The 20,786-nt window shown below is 43.6% G+C and overlaps 20 pseudogenes; all 20 read left to right on the forward strand.

Moving 5' to 3' along the window:
* The first annotated feature begins 261 nt into the window (after positions 1-261).
* LOC140019146 (5S ribosomal RNA) lies at positions 262-379 on the forward strand (annotated as a pseudogene).
* A 924-nt stretch (positions 380-1,303) lies between these two features.
* Positions 1,304-1,421, forward strand: LOC140019147 (5S ribosomal RNA; annotated as a pseudogene).
* A 925-nt stretch (positions 1,422-2,346) lies between these two features.
* Positions 2,347-2,464, forward strand: LOC140018403 (5S ribosomal RNA; annotated as a pseudogene).
* A 913-nt stretch (positions 2,465-3,377) lies between these two features.
* Positions 3,378-3,495, forward strand: LOC140019148 (5S ribosomal RNA; annotated as a pseudogene).
* Positions 3,496-4,419: 924 nt separating this feature from the next.
* LOC140019149 (5S ribosomal RNA) lies at positions 4,420-4,537 on the forward strand (annotated as a pseudogene).
* A 925-nt stretch (positions 4,538-5,462) lies between these two features.
* On the forward strand, positions 5,463-5,580 carry LOC140018405 (5S ribosomal RNA; annotated as a pseudogene).
* Positions 5,581-6,493: 913 nt separating this feature from the next.
* LOC140019150 (5S ribosomal RNA) lies at positions 6,494-6,611 on the forward strand (annotated as a pseudogene).
* Positions 6,612-7,535: 924 nt separating this feature from the next.
* LOC140019151 (5S ribosomal RNA) lies at positions 7,536-7,653 on the forward strand (annotated as a pseudogene).
* A 925-nt stretch (positions 7,654-8,578) lies between these two features.
* LOC140018406 (5S ribosomal RNA) lies at positions 8,579-8,696 on the forward strand (annotated as a pseudogene).
* Positions 8,697-9,609: 913 nt separating this feature from the next.
* On the forward strand, positions 9,610-9,727 carry LOC140019152 (5S ribosomal RNA; annotated as a pseudogene).
* Positions 9,728-10,651: 924 nt separating this feature from the next.
* Positions 10,652-10,769, forward strand: LOC140019154 (5S ribosomal RNA; annotated as a pseudogene).
* A 925-nt stretch (positions 10,770-11,694) lies between these two features.
* On the forward strand, positions 11,695-11,812 carry LOC140018407 (5S ribosomal RNA; annotated as a pseudogene).
* Positions 11,813-12,725: 913 nt separating this feature from the next.
* Positions 12,726-12,843, forward strand: LOC140019155 (5S ribosomal RNA; annotated as a pseudogene).
* A 924-nt stretch (positions 12,844-13,767) lies between these two features.
* LOC140019156 (5S ribosomal RNA) lies at positions 13,768-13,885 on the forward strand (annotated as a pseudogene).
* A 925-nt stretch (positions 13,886-14,810) lies between these two features.
* Positions 14,811-14,928, forward strand: LOC140018409 (5S ribosomal RNA; annotated as a pseudogene).
* Positions 14,929-15,841: 913 nt separating this feature from the next.
* Positions 15,842-15,959, forward strand: LOC140019157 (5S ribosomal RNA; annotated as a pseudogene).
* Positions 15,960-16,883: 924 nt separating this feature from the next.
* LOC140019158 (5S ribosomal RNA) lies at positions 16,884-17,001 on the forward strand (annotated as a pseudogene).
* Positions 17,002-17,926: 925 nt separating this feature from the next.
* On the forward strand, positions 17,927-18,044 carry LOC140018410 (5S ribosomal RNA; annotated as a pseudogene).
* A 913-nt stretch (positions 18,045-18,957) lies between these two features.
* LOC140019159 (5S ribosomal RNA) lies at positions 18,958-19,075 on the forward strand (annotated as a pseudogene).
* A 924-nt stretch (positions 19,076-19,999) lies between these two features.
* LOC140019160 (5S ribosomal RNA) lies at positions 20,000-20,117 on the forward strand (annotated as a pseudogene).
* Positions 20,118-20,786: the final 669 nt, after the last annotated feature.

A 20,786-nucleotide genomic window follows, 5' to 3' on the forward strand; every position in this document is an offset into this window, starting at 1 on the left:
GATCGAAGCCCGGATCGTCGGTCAAAGTTGTCGGCGCAAATGTATAAGCGCAAGCGTGAAGGATCACTTTCAGGATAATTGAGAGTTGTGCGACGAGGGAAAAAAAAGGTGCAAAGCAACAAGAAAAAAATATAAAAGTAAATAAATAAAAGGATGAGAGGAAATTCATGAACTGACGCTTAGAATGAATTCGGGTCCAGAAAAGCCAAACTGCTTCACAGGACGTGGCAGTTTAAAAGAATAAAGCGAAAGGAACATGGCGGGTGCGATCATACCAGCACTAATGCACCGGATCCCATCAGAACTCCGAAGTTAAGCGTGCTTGGGCGACAGTAGTACTAGGATGGGTGACCCTAGGCCTGTCAACGGGTCGGGTCTAGACCCGGATCCGGATCGGATCCCTGAAATTTTTGCGGGTATGGGTACGGATTTAATTCCGTTAACCGGATCCGGATCCGTTTTTTCAAACAAAAAAACGGGTCGAATACGGAATATAGTATTCCGACCCGTATTAGACCCGGATCCGGATATAAATGATTTAATAATTTATAAAAAAAATATATTATCAATATAATTTGATTAGGATGATGTATTTGAGTAAAATCAATTTGATTTATTTTCTTATTTGGTTTTTTCTTTGCATTAGTTAGAAATTTGTTTACAAATATATCTTTTTCTCTTTTTGTTAGAAATTATAAATTTTGGCAAATTTGTTCGGGTAGACCCGACCCGGATCCGAGACTCGCCGGGTCCGGATCCGGAACACAGAATAAAAGACCCGTCGGGTAAACGGGTCGGATCCGGGTCCGGGTCCGGAATAATGAATTCCGGCCCGGACCCGGCCCGTTGACACCCCTAGGTGACCCCCTGGGAAATCCTCGTGTTGCACCCCTCCCTTTTTTGTTTCGAAATCCAAATTTCCCCTTCGTTCTTTATGCTGTAGTAATTTAGCTCCGTCGGAACGATTGCTTTTTATTTTGCTTCTCATCGAAGCATGAAGGCGGATCTGAAGGCGCGAGACAAGTCAGGAACGGTACGGCTGGATCGAAGCCCGGATCGTCGGTCAAAGTTGTCGGCGCAAATGTATAAGCGCAAGCGTGAAGGATCACTTTCAGGATAATTGAGAGTTGTGCGACGAGGGAAAAAAAAGGTGCAAAGCAACAAGAAAAAAATATAAAAGTAAATAAATAAAAGGATGAGAGGAAATTCATGAACTGATGCTTAGAATGAATTCGGGTCCAGAAAAGCCAAACTGCTTCACAGGACGTGGCAGTTTAAAAGAATAAAGCGAAAGGAACATGGCGGGTGCGATCATACCAGCACTAATGCACCGGATCCCATCAGAACTCCGAAGTTAAGCGTGCTTGGGCGACAGTAGTACTAGGATGGGTGACCCTAGGCCTGTCAACGGGTCGGGTCTAGACCCGGATCCGGATCGGATCCCTAAAATTTTTGCGGGTATGGGTAGGGATTTAATTCCGTTATCCGGATCCGGATCCGTTTTTTCAAACAAAAAAACGGGTCGGATACGGAATATAGTATTCCGACCCGTATTAGACCCGCATCCGGATATAAATGATTTAATAATTTATAAAAAATATATATTATCAATATAATTTGATTAGGATGATGTATTTGAGTAAAATCAATTTGATTTATTTTCTTATTTGGTTTTTTCTTTGCATTAGTTAGAAATTAGTTTACAAATATATCTTTTTCTCTTTTTTGTTAGAAATTATAAATTTTGGCAAATTTGTTCGGGTAGACCCGACCCGGATCCGAGACTCGCCGGGTCCGGATCCGGAACACCGAATAAAAGACCCGTCGGGTAAACGGGTCGGATCCGGGTCCGGGTCCAGAATAATGAATTCCGGCCCGGACCCGGCACGTTGACACCCCTAGGTGACCCCCTGGGAAATCCTCGTGTTGCACCCCTCCCTTTTTTGTTTCGAAATCCAAATTTCCCCTTCGTTCTTTATGCTGTAGTAATTTAGCTCCGTCGGAACGATTGCTTTATATTTTGCTTTTTATCGAAGCATGAACGCGGATCTGAAGGCGCGAGACAAGTCAGGAACGGTACGGCTGGATCGAAGCCCGGATCGTCGGTCAAAGTTGTCGGCGCAAATGTATAAGCGCAAGCGTGAAGGATCACTTTCAGGATAATTGAGAGTTGTGCGACGAGGGAAAAAAAAGGTGCAAAGCAACAAGAAAAAAATATAAAAGTAAATAAATAAAAGGATGAGAGGAAATTCATGAACTGACGCTTAGAATGAATTCGGGTCCAGAAAAGCCAAACTGCTTCACAGGACGTGGCAGTTTAAAAGAATAAAGCGAAAGAAACATGGCGGGTGCGATCATACCAGCACTAATGCACCGGATCCCATCAGAACTCCGAAGTTAAGCGTGCTTGGGCGACAGTAGTACTAGGATGGGTGACCCTAGGCCGGTCAACGGGTCGGGTCTACACCCGGATCCGGATCGGATCCCTGAAATTTTTGCGGGTATGGGTAGGGATTTAATTCCGTTATCCGGATCCGGATCCGTTTTTTCAAACAAAAAAACGGGTCGGATACGGAATATAGTATTCCGACCCGTATTAGACCCGGATCCGGAAATAAATGATTTAATAATTTATAAAAAATATATATTATCAATATAATTTGATTAGGATGATGTATTTGAGTAAAATCAATTTGATTTATTTTCTTATTTGGTTTTTTCTTTGCATTAGCTAGAAATTTGTTTACAAATATATCTTTTTCTCTTTTTTGTTAGAAATTATAAATTTTGGCAAATTTGTTCGGGTAGACCCGACCCGGATCCGAGACTCGCCGGGTCCGGATCCGGAACACAGAATAAAAGACCCGTCGGGTAAACCGGTCGGATCCGGAATAATGAATTCCGGCCCGGACCCGGCCCGTTGACACCCCTAGGTGACCCCCTGGGAAATCCTCGTGTTGCACCCCTCCCTTTTTTGTTTCGAAATCCAAATTTCCCCTTCGTTCTTTATGCTGTAGTAATTTAGCTCCGTCGGAACGATTGCTTTTTATTTTGCTTCTCATCGAAGCATGAAGGCGGATCTGAAGGCGCGAGACAAGTCAGGAACGGTACGGCTGGATCGAAGCCCGGATCGTCGGTCAAAGTTGTCGGCGCAAATGTATAAGCGCAAGCGTGAAGGATCACTTTCAGGATAATTGAGAGTTGTGCGACGAGGGAAAAAAAAGGTGCAAAGCAACAAGAAAAAAATATAAAAGTAAATAAATAAAAGGATGAGAGGAAATTCATGAACTGACGCTTAGAATGAATTCGGGTCCAGAAAAGCCAAACTGCTTCACAGGACGTGGCAGTTTAAAAGAATAAAGCGAAAGGAACATGGCGGGTGCGATCATACCAGCACTAATGCACCGGATCCCATCAGAACTCCGAAGTTAAGCGTGCTTGGGCGACAGTAGTACTAGGATGGGTGACCCTAGGCCTGTCAACGGGTCGGGTCTAGACCCGGATCCGGATCGGATCCCTGAAATTTTTGCGGGTATGGGTACGGATTTAATTCCGTTAACCGGATCCGGATCCGTTTTTTCAAACAAAAAAACGGGTCGAATACGGAATATAGTATTCCGACCCGTATTAGACCCGGATCCGGATATAAATGATTTAATAATTTATAAAAAAAATATATTATCAATATAATTTGATTAGGATGATGTATTTGAGTAAAATCAATTTGATTTATTTTCTTATTTGGTTTTTTCTTTGCATTAGTTAGAAATTTGTTTACAAATATATCTTTTTCTCTTTTTGTTAGAAATTATAAATTTTGGCAAATTTGTTCGGGTAGACCCGACCCGGATCCGAGACTCGCCGGGTCCGGATCCGGAACACAGAATAAAAGACCCGTCGGGTAAACGGGTCGGATCCGGGTCCGGGTCCGGAATAATGAATTCCGGCCCGGACCCGGCCCGTTGACACCCCTAGGTGACCCCCTGGGAAATCCTCGTGTTGCACCCCTCCCTTTTTTGTTTCGAAATCCAAATTTCCCCTTCGTTCTTTATGCTGTAGTAATTTAGCTCCGTCGGAACGATTGCTTTTTATTTTGCTTCTCATCGAAGCATGAAGGCGGATCTGAAGGCGCGAGACAAGTCAGGAACGGTACGGCTGGATCGAAGCCCGGATCGTCGGTCAAAGTTGTCGGCGCAAATGTATAAGCGCAAGCGTGAAGGATCACTTTCAGGATAATTGAGAGTTGTGCGACGAGGGAAAAAAAAGGTGCAAAGCAACAAGAAAAAAATATAAAAGTAAATAAATAAAAGGATGAGAGGAAATTCATGAACTGATGCTTAGAATGAATTCGGGTCCAGAAAAGCCAAACTGCTTCACAGGACGTGGCAGTTTAAAAGAATAAAGCGAAAGGAACATGGCGGGTGCGATCATACCAGCACTAATGCACCGGATCCCATCAGAACTCCGAAGTTAAGCGTGCTTGGGCGACAGTAGTACTAGGATGGGTGACCCTAGGCCTGTCAACGGGTCGGGTCTAGACCCGGATCCGGATCGGATCCCTAAAATTTTTGCGGGTATGGGTAGGGATTTAATTCCGTTATCCGGATCCGGATCCGTTTTTTCAAACAAAAAAACGGGTCGGATACGGAATATAGTATTCCGACCCGTATTAGACCCGCATCCGGATATAAATGATTTAATAATTTATAAAAAATATATATTATCAATATAATTTGATTAGGATGATGTATTTGAGTAAAATCAATTTGATTTATTTTCTTATTTGGTTTTTTCTTTGCATTAGTTAGAAATTAGTTTACAAATATATCTTTTTCTCTTTTTTGTTAGAAATTATAAATTTTGGCAAATTTGTTCGGGTAGACCCGACCCGGATCCGAGACTCGCCGGGTCCGGATCCGGAACACCGAATAAAAGACCCGTCGGGTAAACGGGTCGGATCCGGGTCCGGGTCCAGAATAATGAATTCCGGCCCGGACCCGGCACGTTGACACCCCTAGGTGACCCCCTGGGAAATCCTCGTGTTGCACCCCTCCCTTTTTTGTTTCGAAATCCAAATTTCCCCTTCGTTCTTTATGCTGTAGTAATTTAGCTCCGTCGGAACGATTGCTTTATATTTTGCTTTTTATCGAAGCATGAACGCGGATCTGAAGGCGCGAGACAAGTCAGGAACGGTACGGCTGGATCGAAGCCCGGATCGTCGGTCAAAGTTGTCGGCGCAAATGTATAAGCGCAAGCGTGAAGGATCACTTTCAGGATAATTGAGAGTTGTGCGACGAGGGAAAAAAAAGGTGCAAAGCAACAAGAAAAAAATATAAAAGTAAATAAATAAAAGGATGAGAGGAAATTCATGAACTGACGCTTAGAATGAATTCGGGTCCAGAAAAGCCAAACTGCTTCACAGGACGTGGCAGTTTAAAAGAATAAAGCGAAAGAAACATGGCGGGTGCGATCATACCAGCACTAATGCACCGGATCCCATCAGAACTCCGAAGTTAAGCGTGCTTGGGCGACAGTAGTACTAGGATGGGTGACCCTAGGCCGGTCAACGGGTCGGGTCTACACCCGGATCCGGATCGGATCCCTGAAATTTTTGCGGGTATGGGTAGGGATTTAATTCCGTTATCCGGATCCGGATCCGTTTTTTCAAACAAAAAAACGGGTCGGATACGGAATATAGTATTCCGACCCGTATTAGACCCGGATCCGGAAATAAATGATTTAATAATTTATAAAAAATATATATTATCAATATAATTTGATTAGGATGATGTATTTGAGTAAAATCAATTTGATTTATTTTCTTATTTGGTTTTTTCTTTGCATTAGCTAGAAATTTGTTTACAAATATATCTTTTTCTCTTTTTTGTTAGAAATTATAAATTTTGGCAAATTTGTTCGGGTAGACCCGACCCGGATCCGAGACTCGCCGGGTCCGGATCCGGAACACAGAATAAAAGACCCGTCGGGTAAACCGGTCGGATCCGGAATAATGAATTCCGGCCCGGACCCGGCCCGTTGACACCCCTAGGTGACCCCCTGGGAAATCCTCGTGTTGCACCCCTCCCTTTTTTGTTTCGAAATCCAAATTTCCCCTTCGTTCTTTATGCTGTAGTAATTTAGCTCCGTCGGAACGATTGCTTTTTATTTTGCTTCTCATCGAAGCATGAAGGCGGATCTGAAGGCGCGAGACAAGTCAGGAACGGTACGGCTGGATCGAAGCCCGGATCGTCGGTCAAAGTTGTCGGCGCAAATGTATAAGCGCAAGCGTGAAGGATCACTTTCAGGATAATTGAGAGTTGTGCGACGAGGGAAAAAAAAGGTGCAAAGCAACAAGAAAAAAATATAAAAGTAAATAAATAAAAGGATGAGAGGAAATTCATGAACTGACGCTTAGAATGAATTCGGGTCCAGAAAAGCCAAACTGCTTCACAGGACGTGGCAGTTTAAAAGAATAAAGCGAAAGGAACATGGCGGGTGCGATCATACCAGCACTAATGCACCGGATCCCATCAGAACTCCGAAGTTAAGCGTGCTTGGGCGACAGTAGTACTAGGATGGGTGACCCTAGGCCTGTCAACGGGTCGGGTCTAGACCCGGATCCGGATCGGATCCCTGAAATTTTTGCGGGTATGGGTACGGATTTAATTCCGTTAACCGGATCCGGATCCGTTTTTTCAAACAAAAAAACGGGTCGAATACGGAATATAGTATTCCGACCCGTATTAGACCCGGATCCGGATATAAATGATTTAATAATTTATAAAAAAAATATATTATCAATATAATTTGATTAGGATGATGTATTTGAGTAAAATCAATTTGATTTATTTTCTTATTTGGTTTTTTCTTTGCATTAGTTAGAAATTTGTTTACAAATATATCTTTTTCTCTTTTTGTTAGAAATTATAAATTTTGGCAAATTTGTTCGGGTAGACCCGACCCGGATCCGAGACTCGCCGGGTCCGGATCCGGAACACAGAATAAAAGACCCGTCGGGTAAACGGGTCGGATCCGGGTCCGGGTCCGGAATAATGAATTCCGGCCCGGACCCGGCCCGTTGACACCCCTAGGTGACCCCCTGGGAAATCCTCGTGTTGCACCCCTCCCTTTTTTGTTTCGAAATCCAAATTTCCCCTTCGTTCTTTATGCTGTAGTAATTTAGCTCCGTCGGAACGATTGCTTTTTATTTTGCTTCTCATCGAAGCATGAAGGCGGATCTGAAGGCGCGAGACAAGTCAGGAACGGTACGGCTGGATCGAAGCCCGGATCGTCGGTCAAAGTTGTCGGCGCAAATGTATAAGCGCAAGCGTGAAGGATCACTTTCAGGATAATTGAGAGTTGTGCGACGAGGGAAAAAAAAGGTGCAAAGCAACAAGAAAAAAATATAAAAGTAAATAAATAAAAGGATGAGAGGAAATTCATGAACTGATGCTTAGAATGAATTCGGGTCCAGAAAAGCCAAACTGCTTCACAGGACGTGGCAGTTTAAAAGAATAAAGCGAAAGGAACATGGCGGGTGCGATCATACCAGCACTAATGCACCGGATCCCATCAGAACTCCGAAGTTAAGCGTGCTTGGGCGACAGTAGTACTAGGATGGGTGACCCTAGGCCTGTCAACGGGTCGGGTCTAGACCCGGATCCGGATCGGATCCCTAAAATTTTTGCGGGTATGGGTAGGGATTTAATTCCGTTATCCGGATCCGGATCCGTTTTTTCAAACAAAAAAACGGGTCGGATACGGAATATAGTATTCCGACCCGTATTAGACCCGCATCCGGATATAAATGATTTAATAATTTATAAAAAATATATATTATCAATATAATTTGATTAGGATGATGTATTTGAGTAAAATCAATTTGATTTATTTTCTTATTTGGTTTTTTCTTTGCATTAGTTAGAAATTAGTTTACAAATATATCTTTTTCTCTTTTTTGTTAGAAATTATAAATTTTGGCAAATTTGTTCGGGTAGACCCGACCCGGATCCGAGACTCGCCGGGTCCGGATCCGGAACACCGAATAAAAGACCCGTCGGGTAAACGGGTCGGATCCGGGTCCGGGTCCAGAATAATGAATTCCGGCCCGGACCCGGCACGTTGACACCCCTAGGTGACCCCCTGGGAAATCCTCGTGTTGCACCCCTCCCTTTTTTGTTTCGAAATCCAAATTTCCCCTTCGTTCTTTATGCTGTAGTAATTTAGCTCCGTCGGAACGATTGCTTTATATTTTGCTTTTTATCGAAGCATGAACGCGGATCTGAAGGCGCGAGACAAGTCAGGAACGGTACGGCTGGATCGAAGCCCGGATCGTCGGTCAAAGTTGTCGGCGCAAATGTATAAGCGCAAGCGTGAAGGATCACTTTCAGGATAATTGAGAGTTGTGCGACGAGGGAAAAAAAAGGTGCAAAGCAACAAGAAAAAAATATAAAAGTAAATAAATAAAAGGATGAGAGGAAATTCATGAACTGACGCTTAGAATGAATTCGGGTCCAGAAAAGCCAAACTGCTTCACAGGACGTGGCAGTTTAAAAGAATAAAGCGAAAGAAACATGGCGGGTGCGATCATACCAGCACTAATGCACCGGATCCCATCAGAACTCCGAAGTTAAGCGTGCTTGGGCGACAGTAGTACTAGGATGGGTGACCCTAGGCCGGTCAACGGGTCGGGTCTACACCCGGATCCGGATCGGATCCCTGAAATTTTTGCGGGTATGGGTAGGGATTTAATTCCGTTATCCGGATCCGGATCCGTTTTTTCAAACAAAAAAACGGGTCGGATACGGAATATAGTATTCCGACCCGTATTAGACCCGGATCCGGAAATAAATGATTTAATAATTTATAAAAAATATATATTATCAATATAATTTGATTAGGATGATGTATTTGAGTAAAATCAATTTGATTTATTTTCTTATTTGGTTTTTTCTTTGCATTAGCTAGAAATTTGTTTACAAATATATCTTTTTCTCTTTTTTGTTAGAAATTATAAATTTTGGCAAATTTGTTCGGGTAGACCCGACCCGGATCCGAGACTCGCCGGGTCCGGATCCGGAACACAGAATAAAAGACCCGTCGGGTAAACCGGTCGGATCCGGAATAATGAATTCCGGCCCGGACCCGGCCCGTTGACACCCCTAGGTGACCCCCTGGGAAATCCTCGTGTTGCACCCCTCCCTTTTTTGTTTCGAAATCCAAATTTCCCCTTCGTTCTTTATGCTGTAGTAATTTAGCTCCGTCGGAACGATTGCTTTTTATTTTGCTTCTCATCGAAGCATGAAGGCGGATCTGAAGGCGCGAGACAAGTCAGGAACGGTACGGCTGGATCGAAGCCCGGATCGTCGGTCAAAGTTGTCGGCGCAAATGTATAAGCGCAAGCGTGAAGGATCACTTTCAGGATAATTGAGAGTTGTGCGACGAGGGAAAAAAAAGGTGCAAAGCAACAAGAAAAAAATATAAAAGTAAATAAATAAAAGGATGAGAGGAAATTCATGAACTGACGCTTAGAATGAATTCGGGTCCAGAAAAGCCAAACTGCTTCACAGGACGTGGCAGTTTAAAAGAATAAAGCGAAAGGAACATGGCGGGTGCGATCATACCAGCACTAATGCACCGGATCCCATCAGAACTCCGAAGTTAAGCGTGCTTGGGCGACAGTAGTACTAGGATGGGTGACCCTAGGCCTGTCAACGGGTCGGGTCTAGACCCGGATCCGGATCGGATCCCTGAAATTTTTGCGGGTATGGGTACGGATTTAATTCCGTTAACCGGATCCGGATCCGTTTTTTCAAACAAAAAAACGGGTCGAATACGGAATATAGTATTCCGACCCGTATTAGACCCGGATCCGGATATAAATGATTTAATAATTTATAAAAAAAATATATTATCAATATAATTTGATTAGGATGATGTATTTGAGTAAAATCAATTTGATTTATTTTCTTATTTGGTTTTTTCTTTGCATTAGTTAGAAATTTGTTTACAAATATATCTTTTTCTCTTTTTGTTAGAAATTATAAATTTTGGCAAATTTGTTCGGGTAGACCCGACCCGGATCCGAGACTCGCCGGGTCCGGATCCGGAACACAGAATAAAAGACCCGTCGGGTAAACGGGTCGGATCCGGGTCCGGGTCCGGAATAATGAATTCCGGCCCGGACCCGGCCCGTTGACACCCCTAGGTGACCCCCTGGGAAATCCTCGTGTTGCACCCCTCCCTTTTTTGTTTCGAAATCCAAATTTCCCCTTCGTTCTTTATGCTGTAGTAATTTAGCTCCGTCGGAACGATTGCTTTTTATTTTGCTTCTCATCGAAGCATGAAGGCGGATCTGAAGGCGCGAGACAAGTCAGGAACGGTACGGCTGGATCGAAGCCCGGATCGTCGGTCAAAGTTGTCGGCGCAAATGTATAAGCGCAAGCGTGAAGGATCACTTTCAGGATAATTGAGAGTTGTGCGACGAGGGAAAAAAAAGGTGCAAAGCAACAAGAAAAAAATATAAAAGTAAATAAATAAAAGGATGAGAGGAAATTCATGAACTGATGCTTAGAATGAATTCGGGTCCAGAAAAGCCAAACTGCTTCACAGGACGTGGCAGTTTAAAAGAATAAAGCGAAAGGAACATGGCGGGTGCGATCATACCAGCACTAATGCACCGGATCCCATCAGAACTCCGAAGTTAAGCGTGCTTGGGCGACAGTAGTACTAGGATGGGTGACCCTAGGCCTGTCAACGGGTCGGGTCTAGACCCGGATCCGGATCGGATCCCTAAAATTTTTGCGGGTATGGGTAGGGATTTAATTCCGTTATCCGGATCCGGATCCGTTTTTTCAAACAAAAAAACGGGTCGGATACGGAATATAGTATTCCGACCCGTATTAGACCCGCATCCGGATATAAATGATTTAATAATTTATAAAAAATATATATTATCAATATAATTTGATTAGGATGATGTATTTGAGTAAAATCAATTTGATTTATTTTCTTATTTGGTTTTTTCTTTGCATTAGTTAGAAATTAGTTTACAAATATATCTTTTTCTCTTTTTTGTTAGAAATTATAAATTTTGGCAAATTTGTTCGGGTAGACCCGACCCGGATCCGAGACTCGCCGGGTCCGGATCCGGAACACAGAATAAAAGACCCGTCGGGTAAACGGGTCGGATCCGGGTCCGGGTCCGGAATAATGAATTCCGGCCCGGACCCGGCCCGTTGACACCCCTAGGTGACCCCCTGGGAAATCCTCGTGTTGCACCCCTCCCTTTTTTGTTTCGAAATCCAAATTTCCCCTTCGTTCTTTATGCTGTAGTAATTTAGCTCCGTCGGAACGATTGCTTTTTATTTTGCTTCTCATCGAAGCATGAAGGCGGATCTGAAGGCGCGAGACAAGTCAGGAACGGTACGGCTGGATCGAAGCCCGGATCGTCGGTCAAAGTTGTCGGCGCAAATGTATAAGCGCAAGCGTGAAGGATCACTTTCAGGATAATTGAGAGTTGTGCGACGAGGGAAAAAAAAGGTGCAAAGCAACAAGAAAAAAATATAAAAGTAAATAAATAAAAGGATGAGAGGAAATTCATGAACTGACGCTTAGAATGAATTCGGGTCCAGAAAAGCCAAACTGCTTCACAGGACGTGGCAGTTTAAAAGAATAAAGCGAAAGGAACATGGCGGGTGCGATCATACCAGCACTAATGCACCGGATCCCATCAGAACTCCGAAGTTAAGCGTGCTTGGGCGACAGTAGTACTAGGATGGGTGACCCTAGGCCGGTCAACGGGTCGGGTCTAGACCCGGATCCGGATCGGATCCCTGAAATTTTTGCGGGTATGGGTAGGGATTTAATTCCGTTATCCGGATCCGGATCCGTTTTTTCAAACAAAAAAACGGGTCGGATACGGAATATAGTATTCCGACCCGTATTAGACCCGGATCCGGAAATAAATGATTTAATAATTTATAAAAAATATATATTATCAATATAATTTGATTAGGATGATGTATTTGAGTAAAATCAATTTGATTTATTTTCTTATTTGGTTTTTTCTTTGCATTAGCTAGAAATTTGTTTACAAATATATCTTTTTCTCTTTTTTGTTAGAAATTATAAATTTTGGCAAATTTGTTCGGGTAGACCCGACCCGGATCCGAGACTCGCCGGGTCCGGATCCGGAACACAGAATAAAAGACCCGTCGGGTAAACCGGTCGGATCCGGAATAATGAATTCCGGCCCGGACCCGGCCCGTTGACACCCCTAGGTGACCCCCTGGGAAATCCTCGTGTTGCACCCCTCCCTTTTTTGTTTCGAAATCCAAATTTCCCCTTCGTTCTTTATGCTGTAGTAATTTAGCTCCGTCGGAACGATTGCTTTTTATTTTGCTTCTCATCGAAGCATGAAGGCGGATCTGAAGGCGCGAGACAAGTCAGGAACGGTACGGCTGGATCGAAGCCCGGATCGTCGGTCAAAGTTGTCGGCGCAAATGTATAAGCGCAAGCGTGAAGGATCACTTTCAGGATAATTGAGAGTTGTGCGACGAGGGAAAAAAAAGGTGCAAAGCAACAAGAAAAAAATATAAAAGTAAATAAATAAAAGGATGAGAGGAAATTCATGAACTGACGCTTAGAATGAATTCGGGTCCAGAAAAGCCAAACTGCTTCACAGGACGTGGCAGTTTAAAAGAATAAAGCGAAAGGAACATGGCGGGTGCGATCATACCAGCACTAATGCACCGGATCCCATCAGAACTCCGAAGTTAAGCGTGCTTGGGCGACAGTAGTACTAGGATGGGTGACCCTAGGCCTGTCAACGGGTCGGGTCTAGACCCGGATCCGGATCGGATCCCTGAAATTTTTGCGGGTATGGGTACGGATTTAATTCCGTTAACCGGATCCGGATCCGTTTTTTCAAACAAAAAAACGGGTCGAATACGGAATATAGTATTCCGACCCGTATTAGACCCGGATCCGGATATAAATGATTTAATAATTTATAAAAAAAATATATTATCAATATAATTTGATTAGGATGATGTATTTGAGTAAAATCAATTTGATTTATTTTCTTATTTGGTTTTTTCTTTGCATTAGTTAGAAATTTGTTTACAAATATATCTTTTTCTCTTTTTGTTAGAAATTATAAATTTTGGCAAATTTGTTCGGGTAGACCCGACCCGGATCCGAGACTCGCCGGGTCCGGATCCGGAACACAGAATAAAAGACCCGTCGGGTAAACGGGTCGGATCCGGGTCCGGGTCCGGAATAATGAATTCCGGCCCGGACCCGGCCCGTTGACACCCCTAGGTGACCCCCTGGGAAATCCTCGTGTTGCACCCCTCCCTTTTTTGTTTCGAAATCCAAATTTCCCCTTCGTTCTTTATGCTGTAGTAATTTAGCTCCGTCGGAACGATTGCTTTTTATTTTGCTTCTCATCGAAGCATGAAGGCGGATCTGAAGGCGCGAGACAAGTCAGGAACGGTACGGCTGGATCGAAGCCCGGATCGTCGGTCAAAGTTGTCGGCGCAAATGTATAAGCGCAAGCGTGAAGGATCACTTTCAGGATAATTGAGAGTTGTGCGACGAGGGAAAAAAAAGGTGCAAAGCAACAAGAAAAAAATATAAAAGTAAATAAATAAAAGGATGAGAGGAAATTCATGAACTGATGCTTAGAATGAATTCGGGTCCAGAAAAGCCAAACTGCTTCACAGGACGTGGCAGTTTAAAAGAATAAAGCGAAAGGAACATGGCGGGTGCGATCATACCAGCACTAATGCACCGGATCCCATCAGAACTCCGAAGTTAAGCGTGCTTGGGCGACAGTAGTACTAGGATGGGTGACCCTAGGCCTGTCAACGGGTCGGGTCTAGACCCGGATCCGGATCGGATCCCTAAAATTTTTGCGGGTATGGGTAGGGATTTAATTCCGTTATCCGGATCCGGATCCGTTTTTTCAAACAAAAAAACGGGTCGGATACGGAATATAGTATTCCGACCCGTATTAGACCCGCATCCGGATATAAATGATTTAATAATTTATAAAAAATATATATTATCAATATAATTTGATTAGGATGATGTATTTGAGTAAAATCAATTTGATTTATTTTCTTATTTGGTTTTTTCTTTGCATTAGTTAGAAATTAGTTTACAAATATATCTTTTTCTCTTTTTTGTTAGAAATTATAAATTTTGGCAAATTTGTTCGGGTAGACCCGACCCGGATCCGAGACTCGCCGGGTCCGGATCCGGAACACCGAATAAAAGACCCGTCGGGTAAACGGGTCGGATCCGGGTCCGGGTCCAGAATAATGAATTCCGGCCCGGACCCGGCACGTTGACACCCCTAGGTGACCCCCTGGGAAATCCTCGTGTTGCACCCCTCCCTTTTTTGTTTCGAAATCCAAATTTCCCCTTCGTTCTTTATGCTGTAGTAATTTAGCTCCGTCGGAACGATTGCTTTATATTTTGCTTTTTATCGAAGCATGAACGCGGATCTGAAGGCGCGAGACAAGTCAGGAACGGTACGGCTGGATCGAAGCCCGGATCGTCGGTCAAAGTTGTCGGCGCAAATGTATAAGCGCAAGCGTGAAGGATCACTTTCAGGATAATTGAGAGTTGTGCGACGAGGGAAAAAAAAGGTGCAAAGCAACAAGAAAAAAATATAAAAGTAAATAAATAAAAGGATGAGAGGAAATTCATGAACTGACGCTTAGAATGAATTCGGGTCCAGAAAAGCCAAACTGCTTCACAGGACGTGGCAGTTTAAAAGAATAAAGCGAAAGAAACATGGCGGGTGCGATCATACCAGCACTAATGCACCGGATCCCATCAGAACTCCGAAGTTAAGCGTGCTTGGGCGACAGTAGTACTAGGATGGGTGACCCTAGGCCGGTCAACGGGTCGGGTCTACACCCGGATCCGGATCGGATCCCTGAAATTTTTGCGGGTATGGGTAGGGATTTAATTCCGTTATCCGGATCCGGATCCGTTTTTTCAAACAAAAAAACGGGTCGGATACGGAATATAGTATTCCGACCCGTATTAGACCCGGATCCGGAAATAAATGATTTAATAATTTATAAAAAATATATATTATCAATATAATTTGATTAGGATGATGTATTTGAGTAAAATCAATTTGATTTATTTTCTTATTTGGTTTTTTCTTTGCATTAGCTAGAAATTTGTTTACAAATATATCTTTTTCTCTTTTTTGTTAGAAATTATAAATTTTGGCAAATTTGTTCGGGTAGACCCGACCCGGATCCGAGACTCGCCGGGTCCGGATCCGGAACACAGAATAAAAGACCCGTCGGGTAAACCGGTCGGATCCGGAATAATGAATTCCGGCCCGGACCCGGCCCGTTGACACCCCTAGGTGACCCCCTGGGAAATCCTCGTGTTGCACCCCTCCCTTTTTTGTTTCGAAATCCAAATTTCCCCTTCGTTCTTTATGCTGTAGTAATTTAGCTCCGTCGGAACGATTGCTTTTTATTTTGCTTCTCATCGAAGCATGAAGGCGGATCTGAAGGCGCGAGACAAGTCAGGAACGGTACGGCTGGATCGAAGCCCGGATCGTCGGTCAAAGTTGTCGGCGCAAATGTATAAGCGCAAGCGTGAAGGATCACTTTCAGGATAATTGAGAGTTGTGCGACGAGGGAAAAAAAAGGTGCAAAGCAACAAGAAAAAAATATAAAAGTAAATAAATAAAAGGATGAGAGGAAATTCATGAACTGACGCTTAGAATGAATTCGGGTCCAGAAAAGCCAAACTGCTTCACAGGACGTGGCAGTTTAAAAGAATAAAGCGAAAGGAACATGGCGGGTGCGATCATACCAGCACTAATGCACCGGATCCCATCAGAACTCCGAAGTTAAGCGTGCTTGGGCGACAGTAGTACTAGGATGGGTGACCCTAGGCCTGTCAACGGGTCGGGTCTAGACCCGGATCCGGATCGGATCCCTGAAATTTTTGCGGGTATGGGTACGGATTTAATTCCGTTAACCGGATCCGGATCCGTTTTTTCAAACAAAAAAACGGGTCGAATACGGAATATAGTATTCCGACCCGTATTAGACCCGGATCCGGATATAAATGATTTAATAATTTATAAAAAAAATATATTATCAATATAATTTGATTAGGATGATGTATTTGAGTAAAATCAATTTGATTTATTTTCTTATTTGGTTTTTTCTTTGCATTAGTTAGAAATTTGTTTACAAATATATCTTTTTCTCTTTTTGTTAGAAATTATAAATTTTGGCAAATTTGTTCGGGTAGACCCGACCCGGATCCGAGACTCGCCGGGTCCGGATCCGGAACACAGAATAAAAGACCCGTCGGGTAAACGGGTCGGATCCGGGTCCGGGTCCGGAATAATGAATTCCGGCCCGGACCCGGCCCGTTGACACCCCTAGGTGACCCCCTGGGAAATCCTCGTGTTGCACCCCTCCCTTTTTTGTTTCGAAATCCAAATTTCCCCTTCGTTCTTTATGCTGTAGTAATTTAGCTCCGTCGGAACGATTGCTTTTTATTTTGCTTCTCATCGAAGCATGAAGGCGGATCTGAAGGCGCGAGACAAGTCAGGAACGGTACGGCTGGATCGAAGCCCGGATCGTCGGTCAAAGTTGTCGGCGCAAATGTATAAGCGCAAGCGTGAAGGATCACTTTCAGGATAATTGAGAGTTGTGCGACGAGGGAAAAAAAAGGTGCAAAGCAACAAGAAAAAAATATAAAAGTAAATAAATAAAAGGATGAGAGGAAATTCATGAACTGATGCTTAGAATGAATTCGGGTCCAGAAAAGCCAAACTGCTTCACAGGACGTGGCAGTTTAAAAGAATAAAGCGAAAGGAACATGGCGGGTGCGATCATACCAGCACTAATGCACCGGATCCCATCAGAACTCCGAAGTTAAGCGTGCTTGGGCGACAGTAGTACTAGGATGGGTGACCCTAGGCCTGTCAACGGGTCGGGTCTAGACCCGGATCCGGATCGGATCCCTAAAATTTTTGCGGGTATGGGTAGGGATTTAATTCCGTTATCCGGATCCGGATCCGTTTTTTCAAACAAAAAAACGGGTCGGATACGGAATATAGTATTCCGACCCGTATTAGACCCGCATCCGGATATAAATGATTTAATAATTTATAAAAAATATATATTATCAATATAATTTGATTAGGATGATGTATTTGAGTAAAATCAATTTGATTTATTTTCTTATTTGGTTTTTTCTTTGCATTAGTTAGAAATTAGTTTACAAATATATCTTTTTCTCTTTTTTGTTAGAAATTATAAATTTTGGCAAATTTGTTCGGGTAGACCCGACCCGGATCCGAGACTCGCCGGGTCCGGATCCGGAACACCGAATAAAAGACCCGTCGGGTAAACGGGTCGGATCCGGGTCCGGGTCCAGAATAATGAATTCCGGCCCGGACCCGGCACGTTGACACCCCTAGGTGACCCCCTGGGAAATCCTCGTGTTGCACCCCTCCCTTTTTTGTTTCGAAATCCAAATTTCCCCTTCGTTCTTTATGCTGTAGTAATTTAGCTCCGTCGGAACGATTGCTTTATATTTTGCTTTTTATCGAAGCATGAACGCGGATCTGAAGGCGCGAGACAAGTCAGGAACGGTACGGCTGGATCGAAGCCCGGATCGTCGGTCAAAGTTGTCGGCGCAAATGTATAAGCGCAAGCGTGAAGGATCACTTTCAGGATAATTGAGAGTTGTGCGACGAGGGAAAAAAAAGGTGCAAAGCAACAAGAAAAAAATATAAAAGTAAATAAATAAAAGGATGAGAGGAAATTCATGAACTGACGCTTAGAATGAATTCGGGTCCAGAAAAGCCAAACTGCTTCACAGGACGTGGCAGTTTAAAAGAATAAAGCGAAAGAAACATGGCGGGTGCGATCATACCAGCACTAATGCACCGGATCCCATCAGAACTCCGAAGTTAAGCGTGCTTGGGCGACAGTAGTACTAGGATGGGTGACCCTAGGCCGGTCAACGGGTCGGGTCTACACCCGGATCCGGATCGGATCCCTGAAATTTTTGCGGGTATGGGTAGGGATTTAATTCCGTTATCCGGATCCGGATCCGTTTTTTCAAACAAAAAAACGGGTCGGATACGGAATATAGTATTCCGACCCGTATTAGACCCGGATCCGGAAATAAATGATTTAATAATTTATAAAAAATATATATTATCAATATAATTTGATTAGGATGATGTATTTGAGTAAAATCAATTTGATTTATTTTCTTATTTGGTTTTTTCTTTGCATTAGCTAGAAATTTGTTTACAAATATATCTTTTTCTCTTTTTTGTTAGAAATTATAAATTTTGGCAAATTTGTTCGGGTAGACCCGACCCGGATCCGAGACTCGCCGGGTCCGGATCCGGAACACAGAATAAAAGACCCGTCGGGTAAACCGGTCGGATCCGGAATAATGAATTCCGGCCCGGACCCGGCCCGTTGACACCCCTAGGTGACCCCCTGGGAAATCCTCGTGTTGCACCCCTCCCTTTTTTGTTTCGAAATCCAAATTTCCCCTTCGTTCTTTATGCTGTAGTAATTTAGCTCCGTCGGAACGATTGCTTTTTATTTTGCTTCTCATCGAAGCATGAAGGCGGATCTGAAGGCGCGAGACAAGTCAGGAACGGTACGGCTGGATCGAAGCCCGGATCGTCGGTCAAAGTTGTCGGCGCAAATGTATAAGCGCAAGCGTGAAGGATCACTTTCAGGATAATTGAGAGTTGTGCGACGAGGGAAAAAAAAGGTGCAAAGCAACAAGAAAAAAATATAAAAGTAAATAAATAAAAGGATGAGAGGAAATTCATGAACTGACGCTTAGAATGAATTCGGGTCCAGAAAAGCCAAACTGCTTCACAGGACGTGGCAGTTTAAAAGAATAAAGCGAAAGGAACATGGCGGGTGCGATCATACCAGCACTAATGCACCGGATCCCATCAGAACTCCGAAGTTAAGCGTGCTTGGGCGACAGTAGTACTAGGATGGGTGACCCTAGGCCTGTCAACGGGTCGGGTCTAGACCCGGATCCGGATCGGATCCCTGAAATTTTTGCGGGTATGGGTACGGATTTAATTCCGTTAACCGGATCCGGATCCGTTTTTTCAAACAAAAAAACGGGTCGAATACGGAATATAGTATTCCGACCCGTATTAGACCCGGATCCGGATATAAATGATTTAATAATTTATAAAAAAAATATATTATCAATATAATTTGATTAGGATGATGTATTTGAGTAAAATCAATTTGATTTATTTTCTTATTTGGTTTTTTCTTTGCATTAGCTAGAAATTTGTTTACAAATATATCTTTTTCTCTTTTTGTTAGAAATTATAAATTTTGGCAAATTTGTTCGGGTAGACCCGACCCGGATCCGAGACTCGCCGGGTCCGGATCCGGAACACAGAATAAAAGACCCGTCGGGTAAACGGGTCGGATCCGGGTCCGGGTCCGGAATAATGAATTCCGGCCCGGACCCGGCCCGTTGACACCCCTAGGTGACCCCCTGGGAAATACTCGTGTTGCACCCCTCCCTTTTTTGTTTCGAAATCCAAATTTCCCCTTCGTTCTTTATGCTGTAGTAATTTAGCTCCGTCGGAACGATTGCTTTTTATTTTGCTTCTCATCGAAGCATGAAGGCGGATCTGAAGGCGCGAGACAAGTCAGGAACGGTACGGCTGGATCGAAGCCCGGATCGTCGGTCAAAGTTGTCGGCGCAAATGTATAAGCGCAAGCGTGAAGGATCACTTTCAGGATAATTGAGAGTTGTGCGACGAGGGAAAAAAAAGGTGCAAAGCAACAAGAAAAAAATATAAAAGTAAATAAATAAAAGGATGAGAGGAAATTCATGAACTGACGCTTAGAATGAATTCGGGTCCAGAAAAGCCAAACTGCTTCACAGGACGTGGCAGTTTAAAAGAATAAAGCGAAAGGAACATGGCGGGTGCGATCATACCAGCACTAATGCACCGGATCCCATCAGAACTCCGAAGTTAAGCGTGCTTGGGCGACAGTAGTACTAGGATGGGTGACCCTAGGCCTGTCAACGGGTCGGGTCTAGACCCGGATCCGGATCGGATCCCTAAAATTTTTGCGGGTATGGGTAGGGATTTAATTCCGTTATCCGGATCCGGATCCGTTTTTTCAAACAAAAAAACGGGTCGGATACGGAATATAGTATTCCGACCCGTATTAGACCCGCATCCGGATATAAATGATTTAATAATTTATAAAAAATATATATTATCAATATAATTTGATTAGGATGATGTATTTGAGTAAAATCAATTTGATTTATTTTCTTATTTGGTTTTTTCTTTGCATTAGCTAGAAATTTGTTTACAAATATATCTTTTTCTCTTTTTTGTTAGAAATTATAAATTTTGGCAAATTTGTTCGGGTAGACCCGACCCGGATCCGAGACTCGCCGGGTCCGGATCCGGAACACAGAATAAAAGACCCGTCGGGTAAACCGGTCGGATCCGGAATAATGAATTCCGGCCCGGACCCGGCCCGTTGACACCCCTAGGTGACCCCCTGGGAAATCCTCGTGTTGCACCCCTCCCTTTTTTGTTTCGAAATCCAAATTTCCCCTTCGTTCTTTATGCTGTAGTAATTTAGCTCCGTCGGAACGATTGCTTTTTATTTTGCTTCTCATCGAAGCATGAAGGCGGATCTGAAGGCGCGAGACAAGTCAGGAACGGTACGGCTGGATCGAAGCCCGGATCG

The sequence above is a fragment of the Coffea arabica genome, chromosome 11c, assembly GCF_036785885.1.
Source record: "Coffea arabica cultivar ET-39 chromosome 11c, Coffea Arabica ET-39 HiFi, whole genome shotgun sequence".
NCBI classification, from domain to species: domain Eukaryota; kingdom Viridiplantae; phylum Streptophyta; class Magnoliopsida; order Gentianales; family Rubiaceae; genus Coffea; species Coffea arabica.